This window comes from Cetorhinus maximus, chromosome 8, assembly GCF_964194155.1.
Source record: "Cetorhinus maximus chromosome 8, sCetMax3.hap1.1, whole genome shotgun sequence".
NCBI lineage: Eukaryota > Metazoa > Chordata > Chondrichthyes > Lamniformes > Cetorhinidae > Cetorhinus > Cetorhinus maximus.
This window is the reverse complement of record NC_135886.1, coordinates 95,459,833-95,481,207: the sequence shown is the minus strand read 5'-3', so window position 1 is coordinate 95,481,207 and position 21,375 is coordinate 95,459,833.

Below are 21,375 nucleotides of genomic sequence, written 5' to 3'. Positions count from 1 at the left end.
GCAGGAACAGCAAGCAATTAGGAAAGCTGATAGAATTTTATCATTTAATGCAAGAGAAATTGAATACAAAAATAGAGAGGTTGTGCTTCTGTGATACAGGGCATTGGTGAGACCACATCTTGAGTACTGTGTAAAGTATTGGTCTCCTTATTTAAGGAAAGATGTAAATGAGTTGTAAGCAGTTCAAAGAATGTTTACTAGACTAATGCCAGGAATAGGAGGGTTGTCTTATGAGGAAAGCTTGGACAGGCTAGGCTTGTATCCGCTGGAGTTTAGAAGAGTAAGAGGCGACTTGATTGAAATATATAAGATCCTGAGGGATCTTGACAGAGTGGATGTGCAGAGGATGTTTCATCTTGTGGGAGAATCTAGAATGAGGGGTCACTGTTTAAAAATAATGTGTCGCTCGTTTAAGACAGAGAGGAGAAACTTTTGCTCTCAGAAGGTCCTGAGTCTTTGGAACTCTTCTTCAAAAGGCAATGGAAGCAGAATCTTGAATATTTTTAAGGTAGAGCTAGATAGATTCTTGATAAGCAAGGGGGTGAAAGGTTATCGGAGGTAGGTGGGAATGCGGAGTTGAGGTTACAATCAGGTCAACCATGATCTTACTAAATTGCAGAGCATGCTCAAGGGGCCAAGTGGCCTACTCCTGGTCCTAATTTGTATGTTTGTAGATTTGTGTATAAATCAATAATTTAAACTTAAATGTGGAAGGCATGATTAAGAATCTTCCAGATGATACAAAAATTAGCAGTATGGTTGATAGTGAGAAAGAAAGCTATAGATTGCAGGAAGGTGTGAGTCAGGTGGGCTGAAAAGTGGCAAATGGAATTCAATTCAGAGTTATGTGAGTTATTACCATCAAGGAGGGCAAACAAGGCAAGGGAATACACAATAAATGGTAGGATGCTGAAAGTATAGAGGAGCAGAGGGACCTTGGAGTGCATATCCACAGATCCCTGAAGGTAGCTGAATAGTTAAAAAGTTAGTTGAGAAGGCAAATGACATACTTGCCTTTATTAGCTAATGTATAGAATATAAGAGCAAGGAAGTTATGCTAGAACACTAGTTATGTCATAGTTAGAGTACTGCTTACAATATGATCACTACATTACATGGTGTGATTGCACTAGAGAAGGTACAAAGGAGATTTACAAAAATGTTGCCAGGAATGGAGAATTTTAGTTATGAGGAAAGGCTGGATAGACTGGGGTTGTTTTCTTTGGAACAGATGAGGCTGAGGGGCGATTTAATTGAGGTGTAGATAGAGTAGATTGGAAGGACCTATTTCTCTTTACAGGGAGGCCAGTAATGAAGGGGAATAGATTTAAAGTAAGTGATAGAAGGATTCTAGAGGGGGGGTTGAGCAGAATTATGTTCACCCAGACGGTAGTCAGGGTCTGGAACTCATTGTGGTAGGGGCAGAAATCCTCATTGCATTTAAAAAGTACTTGGATATGTACTTGAAGTTCAATAGCCTAGAGGTATATGGATCAAGAGCTGGAAAATTGAATTAGGTTGGAGAGTTCTTTTTTGGCTGGCACAGACACAGTGGACTGAATGGTCTCCTCTATGCCATAAATTTTCTCTGTTTCTACATTCTTGTGATGTATGTGTGATGAAGCAGATTCCCTGGTCAACCCAGCTGCAAGCCTTCCATATCTTGGTCACAAGGACAGATTAACATTGTTCTTCCAAGTGAAGGAATTTTGGTGCGATGTAACATCACTTTGGTAAATATGAAGCACTGCAGCAACTGTCTGGTATTGATTACCTTTCCCCAGTAAAGGATTGAGGGCCTTTTCAGGGTTTGAGTAGGTCTCCAAGCTCTCAACTGGCATGCATTCTGTGGAGGGCTACAAAGAGCATAAAGGGTGGAATTCTCTGAACAGGTCAGGAACTCCCTCCTGGACATGCTCCTTTGAAATAAGGGTAGAGTGGGTGTAAGATCCACCCATAATCCTTCAAATCACAACTATGTTCCGCCTGGATCTCTAGTCCCTTTTTGGACAAGTTCTTTCTGGAGCTAGATCATAATTACAATGTGTATTACTTTTCTAATTATTATCACACAGGGGTCTGTGGTAGTTTCTTACAATGAGTAGGTAAATATTTCTAAAACAATGATTGATGTTCATTTTTGTGTAAATATTTTGTACAGGAACAATGTGAAGTTCAAACAATGCCAGTCAAATATCAAATCTCGTTCTAACTCACACCCCCATTGCAAACTATAATGTATGTGTTGGAAGGAAATGCTGACTTATCGCCGTTACATTTTAAGATTCAAGAAAGTCAACTTGCAAAGACCGTCTTTTGAAGGTTACTATATTAAGTGGTATCTTTGGGGCTGGCAGGTTGGTTGGCTGGAAGGATCCCCAAATCCTCCCAGAAAGGCCTTGTGGTACACAGCATATGGAGGTGATTTATCAGGTATTCCACCAAAGTAGTCCACAGATCTATTCATCCAACTGTTCCCAGTTCTATGCATGATTCTGCCAAGTTGCACCTTGTATTGACATTTTCCAATGTCCTAATTCAGCAGGTATGTACTCTCCAGCAAAAGCCTTGAGGCTAAAAACTTATTTCCTGCAATTTTCAGGCACAGGGATCACCAGTTGCAACCTGATTCCGCCGAGGTAAAAAGCAAACAAACTTGGTCCTGCCTCCCCATTTTCCTGATTGTAGACGCCAGCCAAGCCTGACCCATGCTGTTGTGTGGCTGAATGCTCAAAGGGGGCCCAGCCATGTGGATGACTAGCCTGCTTTCCTGCATGTCTTAAAGACAGCCTGGCCTACTTAAAGGGGAGTGGCACAGATTGTAAGGAAGCTGCTGCTGACTGCCAGTACTGCAATTAGCTGCAGGTAAAAGCTGAATAAATGGAGCTCCTGCAGAGACAGAGAGAGGGGGTGGGGGGGTGGGGGTGGGCTTCCAGGTATACGAATGCAGTGTAGAGGTGAGAGGTCATGTTTCCGTAGGGCACCAGGAGTGCCTCAAGGAACACCTTCAGAAAGGAATGGGAACAGGTGATGAGGGAGGTCAACTCCTGGCATCTGGCTGTGAGAACACGGCAGCAGTACCACAAGATCACCTGGATGGCCAAGGTCAGTGAATGCAACTTCAAAGGACCACCGCAGCTCCAACCTCCCCCACTGCTCAATGCATCGTACCCCCATCACTTGCCTAGCAACATTCCTTAGCATTCAAGCTCAGGCCTAATCAGATGCTCCATCATACCCGCAGGCATTCATCAATTCATCAACGCACACCTCTCAGAGTCTCTATGTACCTCCAGGTGTTCAGCTTTGGCAGGAACATCACCTAGACACAGTGAAATACAATTATTGACATCCTTGCCTCTCTTAGGATAAAGTCACACACAATAACAGAGAGCTGATCAAAACTGGCAGCAGACAGGCACACCTGCCACCATTGAGGAGATGGTGCTCCGCATCATGAGTCCAGATGCGCCACAGCCCTTTGCATCTGATGTCACTGAGAATATTCAGGATGATGATATATTCCTGCCTTATGTCCCTTCTTAATTCCCAACTCGTCTTCATCCTATTATCTGATGTGAAGCTCAAACTGCAAATGATGTGACCATGTGACCAGGTTGCTTTCCAACCCAACTTACCCTCCCCTCACTCCCAATCTCTCCTTCCGCATTCTGTTTTCAGATACCCAAGAACTGCTGCCTTGCCAGCTACAGAAACCTCAGGAAGGAGAGGGAGAATAACACCACACTACTGATGAAGAAGCACTACCATTTGTCTGACACTCGCAGCCACCAGCGCAGATACTGGCACTGCTCAGACTTTAGAGTTAAGTATTGAGTTGGGATCTGCACATGGTGAGTCATGGGCAGGAGTGGGATGCAGCCAACCAAGGGAGAAAGGCTAATTTATGTGCCAGTTTACTGGAGGGTGAGGTCGTACAAGGGTTCTGCTACAGGGTCTCAGATATGGACTTTGATTGGGCAGCCTACAGGAGAATGCTGATGCGCATGCTCAGTGAAATGCTGGGTGCATTGGCAGGCAGTCTCCCTGTCACTGTCAAAAGAATGTGGAGGAGCCTGACTCCAAAATGTCAGAAGGCATTGCACAGAGCCCATCCTTTAGCCACGGAAGAGATGGCCAACTCCATGACAGCACTTACATGCCCAGTCATGATGCTGCATCTGATGGCCACTCAGTGGGTGGAATTGTCCAGTCCTGTTGGTGGTGGGCATCATGGTGGGTGTGAGTGGACAATATGGCTAGGAGGCCAAAAATCGGTTTTACACCATCATGAAACCAATTTGCGATCTTCCACTCCAGCCATCAATGGCGGACTGTGTTTCCCACCGCTGCACGTCGGGAACCTAATTTCAAAACTTTAGCACCTCATTATAAGCCCTGCTTGCCAGAATCATCCCCTCATGCTGGATCATCCGGGCATATCGGTGTGATTGCATGCAACGTGTTTCACAACTGTACATAAGCAACGTGCACCTGGAAAGCTGCACTTCACTCCACACTTTAAGGTTTGCTTGCCTACCTTGCTTCGGGCAGCACTCACGATCATCACCGCCAGGCTTCGCAGGCAGAACAACATCACTTTTAGGGGGCGCTCACGGGCAGGTCTGTACCTACCAGACCAGCCATAAGGCCATTGCGGCCAGTGAGAAAAACGTTTTTTTTCATGGCCGCTACTGCACTTAGTGCAAATCTGGGGCAATTCTGCCCAATGCCTGAATTCTGCACAGGTAACTCAGACACCGGAGCAGTCCTGGGCTGCAAGCATTGAGAACTGTGCGTGCATCTGCAGTTTAAATATGGCGCCCTGTGTGAGCAAGTGACAAGGTAACAGCCTGTTGGGCAAATCGGAGGCCAGTGAGATGGCGCATTTCCTGTGGCTGCATAATTAGGTCGGAAGGGGATGATACAGCGCAAAAACTCACCATTGCGGCCAGCGTGTAAAACGTTTTTTTTCATGGCCGCTACTGCACTGAGTGCAAATCTGGGGCAATTCTGCCCAATGCCTGAATTCTGCACAGGTAACTCAGACAGATGACATGAGATCCATGCTTGCTGCCAAAAAAGCCATCATAGCCGTGGATCTCAGTGCTCAAAGAAGCTTGTGGGCTCACAAAGTGATCCAAAAATATATCCTCCAATAGATTACGAGGATTGCTGAAGTGCTGCCCCAGGAGGGCGGCAGTAGCTCTTTGGAGCATGAACCTGCCTTCTCTAGTATGACAGCATTCGTGCTCCCACCACTGTCACTCCACCAATGCTCTTGCTGGTGGTTTCTCAATCAGCCCAGACTGTACTTCAAAGCCAGGCCCACAAGGCCAAGAGCTGCTGAAGGTCATCCTGCTAAGCAATCTGCAGCATCCTTCATTGAAGGTCAGCAGCCTTCTACCAGCCTTGCTGCAGCCACTGGGGTAGCACCATGCAAGATGCACACAGGGATGTGTTGTTGGATCAAGATGTTATGGCAAGGTTTCTGTTGGCCAAGATTTTGATGTAGCAATGCTTTGTTTACCTGTTTATGCATAAAAGATAGATAGATTGATAGGTAGACAGATTGAAAGATAGATAATGGGTTCATTGAAGAATCATCATGGCATCAGGTGCCAAATTGCGATGATAATACAAATAAAGCAAATAATCATAATTCATAGCATAGTTATAGACAATCATTAAAATAAAAGTAAAGTATAAAATAACAAAAGGCTTGTACAATTATGAATATTTCAGTATACAAATAATTACAAAACATTGCAAAGTACAGGTCTCATTAATTTACAGAATAAAAATGAAAGGTCTATGGCACTCTGCATTTTGTATTAAAGTCCACAGATCATACATTGTCAGGTAGAATTCATTAAATTCTCAATCATTTACATGCTATTTATGAGTTTTATAAAGTAGGGGATTGGGCTGCCTCATAGATCTTATTTACAGAAAGTTGTCTTTTCTCCATAATTCCATTGCATTTTTACTTTTGTGTGGTTGTGGCAAGAGATATTGGCAATGGGGGTGGGGGGGCTTCATGAGTTTTCTAACAAAATCCGGACAAAGCTTTTCTGCCTTTCATCAAGGGGACACATATTGAGTTGTTTGATTGTGTCAGGATAGCTTTAGGGTTACCTAGGATCAGTTTCATTGCTTGTTTCTGGATGCTTTCGAGCGTGTTCACATGCTCTTTGGTAAGTGAAGCATTCCAAACAGGCCCCTGTTACAGAGTTATTTTGAGAAATGGATCTGAAGAACAGTGTACAGATATGTAGGAGCATTTGGAGGACATTTCTGAATCATTCCACTTCGCATTTTTTCCCTTGATTCTACTTAGGTGATCAGATGTATTTTTATCAATTGTTGTGGTATTATTTTAATAGTATTAATAGTATTCCCTATGGGAATTCCCCTTTACTTGTGCTTTTCAGAAGAAAACCATCAAGGGCCCACCCGCTACGCAGTCACACACAGAAATAGTGAATGGTAAATGTGCTGATTCACAACAGACTGTGATTGAGGTGAGGCATACATTCCCAGCTGATCTAAAATCAAATGGCCTATGTGTATGGCACTGTGCTGATCATAAACTCTCTTAAATTTTATGCTTTGGAGCCATTCCAGGCTACCATTAGGGACATCAGTAACATAAGCCAATCAACTGTCCATAAATGTATTAGGTAAGTAACCAATACTTCACTTATTTGAGCATGCAGTTTCACCCCTTCTCCTTATATACACCCAAATGGCAGTATGAGACAGCTGTACAATTTTGCAGAGAAACAAAGGGTATTAAGTTGTTCCCTTGTACAATACCACTTCCTAAATGAATCACAAAGGGTTCCACTTTACAATTGTTCAGCTTGTTTGTGGTGGTCAGCATTGGCTTATGGAAGATACATTCTTTTCAGACCTCTATCATGATACCTTTAGTTTGAGGCAATCTACCATGCCAACAAAATGTGATACAACAAGGTGAGGCGATTCTTGAATAATTGAGGCTGCTTTCTGCAGTTCTGGCTCACAACACCACTGGGGCATCCAAGGGAACCTGCTAAAAAGAAATATAGCGAGGTGTAGGTTTGCATCAGCACCGGTATGTTGAATCAGCACTTCATGTGCTGAGACATTTTTGGGTCTTCCTGTATGGTAGCCTGATCAAGGTATCCAAAATCCTGGTAGATCAATTTGTATACTTCACAGCTTTGTCTGGCAAAGTGGCAACGGTGAGGCAGGCCACCAAGTACCAAGAGGACCACCAGGAGCAATTCGCAAGGATATGTCAGGCTGCTGAATGCTTTCCACATATCCTTTTACCAAAAACACCTGTTGACTTGAAAACTAGCAAACCACAAAGCCTGTCCCTTCAGGCCTTTAATCCCTGCAAGTAGATCCCTTACCTAGCATCATACTTTTAGTATGTAGGTTGTCTTCATTGATTTCCATTTTTGAGCTCACAATGAATACATCAATACCTCTGTATTGCTGCTTCTCAATAAGTTTTATCAAACTATATATTTTTAGATAATAGGCTTTGTTCCCGATATAAGCCATTTTATAGAATTTGGCAAAATATGTGTTTTCACGTAACAAAACAAATAGACATACAAATTGCATCATGCAATGTTAATTTTTCCAACCTCTCAATGCTCTCAACCTCAGGCATTTTCAATGGCAGGAGCTTGCCCTGATTATGAGGCTGGCCCAGGATGTGGGGCTTGTGTACTAAAGTTCTGTTTTTCTCCCTTCCTTGGCATGTCTGATCAGGAAATCTATGCTTTGGGTTCCATTTTATAATGGCACCTCCAGTAGCTCATGCCATTTATTTGCACCTGTTAGCACAATTTTTGAAGTATGTGGAAGAAACCACTCAGATGGTACACTTGAAAAACAACAAGTAGCTTGTAGCTGAGTGTCAATTTAGACACTGGACGGTTAAAGTTGCTGCCTTTATCCTCGTGAAGTATGATCTAGTGCAGTCAGCATAGCTTAATGCTTTAACACTTGCAATTTGGGTTATTGCTGTCCAATGAGCATGGAAACATGGCTGCAATCATAGGATATGAGCCCCAAAACCTGATTAAAAATGCAGGTAAATCCCATGAAATAAAAGTAGTATTTACTTGGTCCCGCAAGGCAATGAATCATAAACAAAGTGAAAGGACGAATGTAATGCCAGAAATAACTGGTTACAATTCTATGATCCCATGTAATAAAAATGCAATTTAGCTTTCTCCGCCATTGTAAAACAGCACTTCTGATTATCACCATTGGGCATTAAATGTAAGTTTAATAACCGGGTTTAAGGGATGTGACTTTTGAATTGATCAGTCGTGAGTTGTACTTTACCTCAGGTACTGCCAATTTACCAAGCCTATTTTATATTTGACCCTATGGAAAATATAACACTGACACCCATTCAGAGAAAGCCATAGGATGTAGCTTTAGAAAAGTTTTTGAAAAGCCTGGGAAAGGATTTGAATAATAAAATGCTCCATTTCATTATGGTTCTTGGTTGCTTCTTGGAGGAAAGAAAACTAATTTAGACCACAACACGATTATAAAAGATTTTCTGTGAGCCTGCCACTTGATCTATGTTGAAGTCAGGAAAAAAATCCTTAATCAAAAGGAGGAATTAAACAAAATATTGTTCAGTCTAGTCTGTTAAACCTTGGGTAATTTTATATAAGACAGTCGTTCAACCATTACTTGCTGTCAAATTAAATGCCCACTGACACCATTTAAGGCAGAATATTTCAGAACTTAATTGAATGGAATCAGAATAACCAGCCATTGAGAATTAGTATGCTTGTACCATAGACAGTGCATGCCCTCAATTCTTCTCGTGAAAGGCTCCATGTGGACAACATTTTAAAAAATTCATTAAAGGGGTGTGTGTGTTGCTGGCTAGGCCAGCATTTATTGCCCATCCCTAATTGCCCTTGAGAAGGTGGTGGTGAGCTTCCTCCTTGAACCACTGCAGTCCCTATTGTATAGGTACACGCACAGTGCTCTTAGGGAAGGAGTTCCAGGATTTTGACCGAGCGACAGTGAAGGAATGGTGATATATTTCCAAGTCAGGATGGTGAGTGTCTTGGAGGGGAACTTGCAGGTGGTGGTGTTCCCATGTATCTGCTGCCCTTCTCCTTTTAGATGGTAGTGGTTGTGGGTTTGGAAGGTGCTGCCTAATGATCCTTGGTGAGTTTCTGCAGTGCATCTTGTAGATGGTACACACTGCTGCTACTGTTCATCAGTGTCGGAGGGAGTGAATGTTTGTGGAAGAGGTGCCAATCAAGCAGGCTACTTTCTTGTGGATGGTGTCAAGCTTCTTGAGTGTTGTTGGAGCTGCACTCATCCAGGCAAGCGGAGACTTGTGCCTTGTAAATGGTGGACGGACATTGGGGAGTCAGGAGATGAGTTACCTGCCGTAGGATTCCTAGCCTCTGACTCGCTCTTGCAGCCACAATATTTATATGGCTAGTCCAATTCAGTTTCTGGTCAATGGTAAACCCAGGATGTTGATAGTGGAGGATTCAGTGATGGTAATGCCATTAAATGTCAAGGAGTGATGATTAGATTCGCTCTCAATGGAGATGGTCATTGCTAGACACTTATGTGTCACGAATGTTACTTGTCACTTGTTAGCCCAAGCCTGGATATTGTCCAGGTCTTGCTGTATTTGGACATAGACTACTTCAGCATATGAGGAGTCGCGAATGGTGCTGAACATTGTGCAATCATCAGAACTCCCCACTTCTGACCTTATGATGGAAGGAAGTTCATTAATGAAGCAGCTGAAGATGGGTGGGCCTAGGACACTGCCCTGAGGAACTCCTGCAATGATGTCCTGAAACTGAGATGATTGACCTCCAACAATCACAACCATCTTCCTTTGTGCTAGGTTTGACTCCAACCAGCAGAGAGTTTTCTCCCTGATTCCCATTAACTCTAGTTTTGCTAGGGCTCCTTGATGCCACATTCAGTCAACTGCTGCCTTGCTGTTAAGGGCAGTCACTCTCACCTCACCTCTGGAGTTCAGCTCTTTTATCCATATTTGAACCAAGGCTGTAATAGGTCAGAAGCTGAGTGACATTGACGGAACCCAAACTGAGCATCAATGAGCAGGTTATTGCTAAGCAAGTGCTACTTGAAGGCACTGTTGATGACCCCTTACATCGCTTTTCTATTCATGATGGGGAGTAGACTTATGGGGCAGTAATTGGCTGGGTTGGATTTGTCCTGCTTTTCGTGTACAGGACATACCTGCCTGTGTGGTAGCTGTACTGGAACAGCATGGCTAGGGGTGCGGCAAGTTCTTCAGTGCTGTTGCCAGAATATTATCAGGGCCCATAGCCTTTGCAGCTCCAGTGCCTTCAACTGTTTCTTGATATTCAATGGAGTGAATTGAATTGGCTGAAGACTGACATCTGTGATGCTGGGGACCTCCAGAGGAGGCTGTGATGAATCATCCACTCAGTACTTCTGGCTGAAGATTGGTGCAAATACTTCAGCCTTATCTTTTGCACTGATGTGCTAGGCTCCTCCATCATTGAGGATGGAGATATTTGTGGCGCCTCCTCCTCCAGTGAGTTGTTTAATTGTCCACCACCATTCACGACTGGACATGGCAGGACTGCAGAGCTTAGATCTGATCGGTTGGTTGTGGTATCGCTTAGCTCTGTCTATCACTTGCTGCTTATGCTGTTTGGAATGCAAATAATCCTGTGTTGTAGCTTCACCATGACACCTCATTTTTAGGAATGGCTGGTGCTGCTCCTGGCATGCCCTCCTGCACTCTTCATCGAACCAGGATTGATCCCCTGGCTTGATGGTAATGGTAGAGTGGGGGATGTGCTGGTTACAGGTTACAGATTGTGGTTGAGTACAATTCTGCTGCTGTTGATAGGCTACAGCGCCTCATGGTTGTTCAGTCTTGAGCTGCAACATCTGTTTGAAATCTAGACCATTTAGCATAGTGATAGTGCGACACAACACAATGGAGGTTATCCTCAATGTGAAGACAAGACTTTGTCTCCACAATGACTGTCGTGCTCACTCCTACCGATACTGTCATGGACAGATGCATCTGAGGCAGGCAGGTTGGTGAGAATGAGTGTTTTTTTCTCTTGTTGGTTCCCTCACCATCTGCCACAGACCGAGTCCAGCAGCCATATCCTTTAGGACTTGGCCTGCTTGGTCTGTGGTGGTGCTACTGGGCCAATCTTAGGGATGGACATTGAAGTCCCCCATCCAGAGTACTTTCTGTGCCATTGCCATCTTCAGTGCTTCCTCCAAGTGGTGTTCAACCTGGAGGATCACTGATTCATCAGCTGAGGGAGGGCAGTACGTGGCAATCAGCAGGTTTCCTTGATCTGATGCCATGAGGCTTCATGGGGGCCGGCGCAGATGTTGAGGACTCCCAGGGCAACTCCCTCCCGACTGTATACTACTGTGTCACCACTTCTGCTGCCTCATCTGTGATGCTGGGGGAGGCCGAGGTGGATCAGATATGGTGATAATGGTGCCTAGGGCATGATCTGTAGGGTATGATTCCGTAAGTACAGCTATGTCAGGCTGTTTCTTGACTAGTCTGCAAGACATTTCTCCCAATTTTGGCACAAGCCCCCAGATGTTAGTAAGGAGGACTTGGCAGGATCGACAGGGCTGGGTTTGCTATTGTCGTTTCTGGTGCCTAGGTCGATGCCAGATGGTCCTTCCAGTTTCATTCCTTTTTATTGGCTTTTTAGCAGTTTGATACAACTGAGTGGCTTGCTAGGCCATTTCAGAGGACATTTAAGAGTCAACCACATTGCTGTGGATCTGGAGTCACATGTAGGCCAGACCAGGTGAGGGCAGCAGATTTCCTTCCCTAAAGTGCACTAGTGAACCAGATGGGTTTTTATGACAATGGTTTTTTTAAATTCCAGATTTTTTTTTGATTGAATTCAAATTCAAATTTATTGAATTTGAATTCCAATTTGAATTCAATTCAATTCAAACCCGGGGCCCCAGAGCATTACCCTTGGTCTCTGGATTATCAGTCCAGTGACAATACCATTCCGCCACTACCAAGACCTTTCAATATCTGCAATACTTTTAGTAAGTAGGTTGTTCTTCATTTTTTCTATTTTTGAGCTCACAGTGAATACATCAATACCTCTGATTTGCTGCTTCTCAATAAGCTTTATCAAACTATATATTTTTAGGTGATAGATTTTGTTCCTGATATAAGCCATTTTATGGAATTTTGCAAAATATGTGTTTCCTCAGCAGAATATCATAAGATATATTACTCTATAAAGACATTGTATATTCCAAACTTTATTAAAAAGTATTTCAGTATTAAGATGCGATTCCATCATGCAGCAAAAAACTAAAGTCCCGCTGATGATTGAAATGTCTTTTGCTTTCACTTAACAAAACAAATAGACATACAAATTGCATCATGCAGTGTAAATTTTTCCAATAAGACGTGTCCACCATGTTTTGTAAGGGGAAAAGAAGAGGCATCCTTTATTTCCACTTGGAGCATCCTTTTCTAAGAATGGGCCCAATGCCCGCTTAAGATCCCCACTCCAACAGCGGTTTTATGGGCTGCAATCAGGAAACCAGGCTTAGACATTGGCTGGAATTTTCTGAGCTCGCTGGCAATGGGTGTGATAGGTAGGGTGCATGGAAAATATGGTGCGACAGCGGGCCGCGTTTCCCGCCATCGGATAGCGGGGAGCTAATTGTAATACATCAGCATATAATTAAAAGGCCTTCCCGCCAGGTTCTTGGAACCCTGCCGTATCGTCCGGGAAAGCACGCTGACATGTTTCACAACAGCACGCAGGCGACGTGCACTTGTCGGCCTTCACTTTGGGGGAGCAGAGGTGAGTGAGCAGCAGTGTTCTCCACAGCTCGCCTGCTGTTTACAGGCCTCAGGGGTGCCGGGGGGAATTGATGCCTGGCCCCGGAGGCGACTGCTGAGGCAGGGGTGGGTGTCCGGGGGCAAGTGCTGGCCAACTTCGGAGCCAACTGTTGTCAGTGGGGGTAGGTCAAATGCTGCCCTGGTGCCTGAACAGGCAATCGAGGTGGGGGACAGGGTAAGCGAGGGAAGTGGCCATGAATTAGGGACATCTGTATAAACTGACCGAGCCTCTGCAACTGAGACAGATCAGGCGCAGCTACAGTGATATGACTGGGGTCAGGCTCCTAGCCTGCCTGCCCATGCAAGCAACATGGAGACACCAAAGGGCCACCAAGCGCTCATACCTTACCCACCCCTTACCCCCCCACCCCTCTGGCACAGACTTCGAGTCTGCCAACAATTTATTGGACCATGGAGCAGTTGGACTGCACACATTGTACAATCTCTTCGCCAACACTGGCCATGTAACAGTCACTGCTGGAGGTGCTCACAGCCCCTTACAATCTCAGCATCCCGGTTTGGGCCAGTGTCCCCCATGTCGCAGGTTGACAGGGCAGCCATGCAGCGCACTCATCTCTGGCCATATGAGGGGCGACCAGCACTCTCCGGGAAGCATTAAGGGACGGTCACACAGGGCTAGGAAAGGTGCTAAGTACAGCCATGATAACCACGTCTCTCTCTCATTCATGCTGCAGGAAGACTACGTCAGGATCATGGATCCTGGTGACCTAGCTGTATGCCTGATGGCCTACAGAGACTGTAAAAGACTGAGGAGAGAGCAACTGAGGCTCCTGGCTGTGCAAAGGCAGGAATAGCAACCTCACAAAGAAGGGGCAGCAGGGGCTCCCACACACACTGCCCAGGAGCGACAGTGAGCCATGGCTGGTCGGAGCCTAGTGACACCCAGGGTCTATAGACGCCACCTGCCATTCCTGCAGATGACTGAAAACCAGTGTCGCCGAAAACTGCACATGTCTAGGGGCTTTGTGACTCACATCTGCCACTTACTGCAGGATTCGGCACCAAGGGGACATGGAGGGCATCCACTGCCAGTGGCTGTGAACATGAAAGCAGCACTCGGTTTCTATGCTAGTGGCTCCTTTCAGGGCTCCACAGGTGACCTCTGTGGGATTTCACAATCCGCCACCCACAAATGCATCCATGAGGTCATGGATGCCACCTTCTCCATGGCACACAACCATGTGCATTTTGCCCGGGACCGGGACAGCCAGGATGCAAGGGCCATTGGATTTGCCCTGATCTCGGGATTCCCACAGGTGCCACTCATGTGGCACTCAGGTCTCCATCACTACACTCAGTGGACTTCATCAACCGCAAGGGCTTCCACTCACTGAACATGCAGCTGGTATGCAACCACCAGAAACGCATCCTGCAGGTGTGCACACGGTTTCCAGGGAGTGTGCACAATGCTTACATCCTGAGTTGCTGGCAGATCCCTGCTGTCTTCCATGGTGCACAGAGGCTGCAGGGTTGGCTCCTTGGGGACAAGGGCTACCCGCAGAGATTGTGGCTGTTGACATCTGTGCAGCAGCCTCAGACTGCAGCAGAGCGACGCTATAATGAGGCTCATGCAGCAGTTCACAACTTGGTGGAGCAGACCATCGGGATGCTGAAGATGAAGTTCCGATGCCTGGATCGGTCTGTTGGAGCCCTGAAATTCATCCATAGAGGGTGTCACGCATCATTGTCGTCTGCTGTTCCCTTTACAGCCTGGCACTCCAATGGGGAGATGAGCTGGCTGAGGAGGAGATGGAGGATCTGGAGGTCTCCGTGGATGAGGAGGACGCCGTGGGAATGAGGGTGAGGAGGTCCTCTGGTGATGATGGCGGGGATGAGGCTCTCGCACTGGCCAGACGAGGCAGGCGCGCTTGGGAGGCCCTCATAGCTGCTAGATTTGTGGAGGATTATGATGACATGCAGTGAGGTGTCCTTGTAGATTCTCATATCACAGTTGTGAACGTTTGACTCCAGTCTGGCTTATGGCAGTGCAAATACCCCCTGTGAGGATGCTCCTGTCATGGAGATGCAGTGGAGTCCCTAATAGTGGCTCAATCACAGGAGGATGATGATGACATGCAGTAAGGACACTCCATAGATCTTCACATAGCCTCTGAGAATGCCTGACTCCTGACTGGCCAAGGGCAGCTCACTTGCGCTCCATGATCAGGGCCATCTCGAAGATGCAGCCATGTAACATCTGATGCTGTGTCTGCCTGCAGCACATCAGCTCTTCAGGAGCTGGTGCACAGCATCACTGGTCACAGGTGCTGGTGTGATGGGGCCCAGCCCCAATTTAAAGGTGCTGAGAGGACAGAGAGAGAATCTGTGGTGCCTGCCCACTACATTCTGGCAGCAATGACCAGCACCACCGAGGTGCAGGTATCAGTAAGGGAGTGTGAGGCTGGACCATCATTGTGGTCTGAAGGCTGCACAGAGCACAGGGAAGAGGCCCTGGACTGAGACACCTGCCTTTTATCTTGTGCAGAATGGTTTCACATCTGACAAGAACACTGCTCATCAGAACAAGGAGCCACAGGCAGAGAGACATCCTTAGGACTTTATTGACAATAGTGAACGGTATGTACTAGTGATTAAAACTCGTGCCAGGCTGTGCAACTACTTTTACTTAACTTTCCTAACCCTGCCGCTACGTCTTGGTGCTCCCCGGACATCCACAATAGAGGCGGAGGCAGCCTGCTGACTGTGACGCCCTGTCTGTGATGACTTTGGCGGGCGTCCTCTGGAGGGCTGAGACTCGGAGGTCCCCGGTCTGCTTTCGGGGTCCTGCTCTGTATCACCCTTCTCAGCCTGTGAAGCTGGAGCTGCGGAGATCATAGGAAGAGGGAATTCGGATGGACCGGTCACTCCCAGAGTCACCTGGGTGAATGGCCCCGGAATATGCACCTGCTGATCCTCTTCCCTATGGGTGCCCAAGGGCCCCTGGTTGACTTCGTGAGTGGAAGGGTGGCTGGAAGATCGAGCTGCCCAGCACCCCTCTCGCGTACACAACGCTGGATGTCAACTATGGCATCAGAGATGGAGTTAAGCCCGCACAGCAGTGCAGAAGTGACTTCCTGGACCAAGGTCTCCATGGCGTCCACCATCCTACCAGTGTTGGCCTTGGTGCGTTGCAATGGCGGCGCTATCACCTCAGCCTGAAAATGGACCGGGTCCTCGCATCGTGCCTTGCAATCTGAGGAGTGCAGCGGACATCCCTTCCGTTGTTCCCTAGCTTGCCTTTGCGGCTCCAGCAACTGTGACATGACTGAGTCCAGAGGCTCGTCATCTGACTCAGACTCTGCAATGTTCTGACCTCCAGCAGTCCTCTGAGTGCTGGGGCCTGGGAAGTCCCTGCCTCCGCCTGCTGTAGATCAGAAAATGTGATGTGCTCACCAGATTGTGATCCCGAGGTTACTCTAAAGCTAGGTCCCACCGAGGTGTGTGTCCCTGCGCTGGTAGAGGGTGTGGGTGAGCGCTGTGACGGGACATCAGGGAGGGCGCCTCCAGATTCCTCTTCAGAGGTTTCTTCGGGGCTTGACTGGAGGCCCTGGGTCATGGACTCTGTTGGATGTTTGGCAGATGTGTCTGCGAATGCAAGGGGAGATAATTAATGCATGGCAGTGGCCTGTGAAAGAGGACACATCACTTAGGGTATGGTTGTCTGATGGATGTTGCACTGCTGGATCCTCACTTGGTACAGCAGCACCGACCTCACCGTCAGCACAGGACCAGTCCCGGTCATCGCTGGTCAGCTGGATGGCTCTGTTTTCAAATTCTGTCAGAACTTTGATTCCCGGCATCCCTCCACCTGTCTGCGACCTTTCCCTCCTGTTGTGAGCCAGTTTGTCCTGCATGGATAGAGATGGGGAGAGTGTATCAGGAACCTGCCGGACCAGATGCAAAATATGCCTGGCCTGTGTGGGTGGTGAGTGGTCCCATGGACGGGATGAGGACAATGATAGTGTGTGTGAAAGAGTGAATGGTGATGTCCCTTGCACTGGCAGTGAGTGAGGGTCCTGTGAATATGTGATGGGTTTGTGAGTATGTGAGTTGGGAGTGATGAAAAGAGTGACTTACCCTGGCAGAACGGAGGAGATCATTCATCCTTTTGCGGCACTGGGTGGCTGTCCTCCTCTGCAGGACATTTGCGCTGACCACCGCTGCCATGGCCTCCCAAGCTGGGTTGGAGACATTGCTAACCATCCTGCGGCCAGAGCGGGGGTAGAGCACATCCCGGCGGGCCTCCACGGCATCCAGCAGTCACTCGAGGGACCTGTTGTTGAAGTGGGGGACTGCAGTCTTTTTTCCTTTGCTGGCTATGTCTCCCGGGCAGCAGTAGTGAGCTGCTGGCAATAAGCTTTGTTGGCGGTTGCCTTTTAAAGATGGCTGCAGGCGTGATGCAACAGTGGGGTGATGGTGGGTGGGAGAATGAGAGCTGCCCGCCACGGAAACAGTGTGTTTCGCGGGAGAAAATAAATAATGAGGCAGGCTTGGGGCGATACAGTGTGAAAACCCGCCATTTTCTTTGGCGGGTAGGATTCCATTTTACCCGCCCGCTACCGCACTTATTGCAATTCTGGGAAAATTCTGCCCATCGTCTGCAGCAAAGAAGATAATTAAGCTTCCTGACAGTGGAACCGGGAGAAGAAGGACTGCTTCTCCTGGCCTCACACTTAACCCGCCCTCTGATGATTGATATTCTTCACCACTGATAGTGGTATCTAACCTACATGGCCTCACCCTTCAACCGATCCCTGGACTCCTGGCCCACAGTTCACTTAACCTGATGTGACACTAGTAACGGGTGAATTATTTGCTGGTTGGCTGTTAAACAACCCTGGCTCCATTATAACATGGTCTGAAGTCCAATATCTGGGGAGCTTCAGACCTGACCATTCTGACACAAGGCATGTAGCCAACTGCATTCCCAAAATTGAGTGCACCCAAATTTCTTGGCTGCAGAAGCAAGCTGGAAAGATTTCATTAATTTTTTAAAATATCATATAGATTTCATATGACACGCATGTTCTATATGAGCTAATTATGTATTAAAGAGAATACATTTAAAACTGTGGAGTAGGATAGTAATATTCCAGATATTGCATTGCTCTTACTGCTTAGAAAGGAGACCATTTTACTTGCTCCCCTGCCCCTACCATTGTGTTTCTAGCGTATTTTCATTACTAATGTTATGTGAAGTTTTGGTTCCAAGTTGTTAGAAGGTAATCAGCTATAATTTTCAGTTAATACATGCTACCTTAAAATTTCTTTCTGTAATAAAAGTTCTTTCCATAATATTATGAGTTGTGCCATTACGTTGCCTTAAGTTCTCAGCATCCCCTTCAAGAAGTATCAAATTTCATCTCTGGCATTGTGCAGTACCAATTTTTATAAGCTAACTGCTGTAGCATGTGATTAGATTTCACACTGCAGCAATCACATTGCTACAGAGACCAAATAAACATTTGGATCTGCTTCAAAGATTTGAAATAAGACCTCAATCAAAACGAATAACACAACCTGATTTGTTATGCAAACCACTTTATCCTCATAAAACTTCTGAAAATATAACTTTAAAAAAATCTTCAAAAACCCTAGGATATAATGTAAAATTGCCATTTTTTTGTGGCATGTCCAATCCAGCAGCCCATGTTCCCTGCAAGACATTACAAGGTTAGATTGGATAGCCCCCAAAAATGGCTGCAGGGATTGCAATGTGTGTTTAACCTGTATCCGTTCATTGCAATGCAGGCAGCATGTTAAATTGGTGCTGCCTGCTGTTTTAAATGATTTGTGTGTGCAGTCAGCATTACACACAGCTGCTCATTGGCTGCAAACATCAGCAGGAAGCCCAATATTGAGAGTTGCTTGTGTTGCACAAAGGCAACCTACACCTCTTAAAGTGTTGGGACCCTTTTGTGAGCTGGATATGTTCTGTGAAAGAGCAAAGAATGGTTAACCATGGTGCAGAGCGGGCACCAAGGTTTTCACACAATGTGCTGGAGATCTTGGTAGAAGAGATGGAATGGAGGAGAGATGCCCTGCATCTGCAGGGGGTGGGTGGGTGGGGGGAGGCGGTGGTGGTGGGGAGGTTGTAGGAGGCTCTCAAGGTACATGCTTAGGATGCAGAAGGAAGAAATAGCAACTGACGTTAATGCTAGGCACTTTGCTCCTCAAACTTGTGTGCAGTGCAGGAAGAAGTTTAATAATCTCACATAAGCTGTCAAGGTGAGTGACTTCATTTTCAAAGAGCATATCCTACCCATTGCAAACACTAAGCTAATCTATTGCTCAATGCGCACACAATGCATACACACCCATCACCCAGCTAGTCGGACTAAATCCTTCAGTTCATATGCTTTACCTCACCCTCATACACTTTGCGCTGTTGCAAGCCTCATAGTCACAACTCGCATTCACATTTACTGAAAGTTAATTAACCATAAAGCCACATCACCCAAACATATTGCTCGTCACTCACTGATACACTTCCCCCTCCTTCTTGCAGGAGAAGGTGCGCATAACAAGAGACAGGAGCAACAAACTGCAGGAGGACAAGCAGGCCTGCATATTTTAACTCCCATTAGGAGATGATGCTGGCATCATGGGAAAGAGGCATAGCAGAAACAGAGGCTATTGGTACTGCTGAGTGATTGCTGATGAGGGTTTCCACATACCTGGTGATAGGGTTGAACTCTACTCCATGACTGGAGAAGAATGTGGAGTGAAAGGGGGAGGATTCAGTTTTGTGGTCCATTTAGGAATCAAAGACCTAGGTACAATTAGGCATGAGAGTCTGTTGAGGGAGCTTGAGGAGTTATATTAAAATTTAGAGCACGGCAGGTTTTTTTTGCATTGTTACCTGGGCCACAAGCAAATTGACATAAGGGACAGATTAGAATGTTAAAGGCATGGCTGAAGAACAGTGTCGAAGGCAGGGTTTTGATTCATGGGACACTGGCAGCTGTGTTGGGGAAAAGGGGAGCTTGTCTATTGGGAGGGCCCACTCAAACTGGACTGGGTCCAGCCCAGCAGTTCTGTTGAAGAGTCATACAGACTCGAAACATTAACTGTGTTCCTCTCCGCAGATGCTGCCAGACCTGCTGAGTTTTTCCAGGTATTTTTATTTTTGGACTGGGACCAGTGTCTGGTTGAATTGAGTAACTAGGGTAATAAATAGGATGTTAAACTGATGAAGTTGGGAATGTGGCTGTCAGAGGATTCAGAAAAGGGTAAATTCAATGACAGCAAGAGAAATGTCAAGGATAAAGTCCAGAGTAGATATTTGAGTAAAAATAAGTAAAGTACATCAGGAAGGGACAGGGAGCTTAACAAAGAGAATACAGCATTAGTGACTAAAGGTGACTTTGTGGAAAAATAGAAAAAAGATGAAGCTAAAGGCAATATATCTAAACACATGAAGCATTCACCATAAAATAGATGAGTTCATATTAAAGATAGAAATAAATGAGGTTGATCTAATAGCCATTACAGAGACGTGTTTGCAAAGTGACCAAGACTGGGAATTAAATGTTTCAGGATAGTTGACTTTTAGAATAGATAGGCAGAATTAAAAAGGCAGAAACATTGCCTTGAAAGGATGGGTTAATGATAGCATAGAGAAAAGATCTTAGCTTGGAAAATCAGGATGTAGAATCAACTTGGGTAAAACTAAAAAACAGCAAGGGAGAGAAAACAGAATGGTCTATAGGCCTCCTAACAGTAGCTGTAATGACAGGCAGTGAATAAATCAGGAAAATAGAGGTGCATTTAACAAGGGTAATACGATAATCATGGGGTACTTTAACCTTCATATACACTGGGCAAATCAAATTTGCAGCAATAGTGTAAAGGACGAGTTCATGGAATGCATCAAGAAAGCTTTCTAAGTCAGTATGCTGAGGAGTCAACTAGGGAACAAGTTATTTTAGATCTAGCATTGTGCAATGAGGCAGGGTTAATTTTTAAAAATTCATCCATGGGATGTGGGCTTCACTGGCTGGGCCAGCATTTATTGCCCATCCTTAATTGCCCTTGAGAAGGTGGTGGTGAGCTGCCTTCTTGAACTGCTGCAGTCCATGTAGTGTAGGTACACCCACAGTGCTGTTAGGAAGGCAGTTCCAGGATTTTTGACCTGGAAGTAAAAAAAGCTGCTAGGGAAGAATGATCATAATATGATGGAATTTTATATTGAGTTTGGCAATGATTTAGTTAAGTCCAAAACTAAAGTTTTAAATCTGAAGAAAGCAAACTACATAGGTATGAGGGTCAAGTTGGCTAATGTGGATTGTCAAGCTGCATTAAAAGATATGCCTGTGGATAAGCAATGTAAAACATTCACTTTACATGAATCCCCTTAAGGAATAAAAATTCCATGGGAAGGTGGTCCAACTGTGGCCAACAAGAGAGGTTAAACATACTATTGGGTTTAAAGGAAA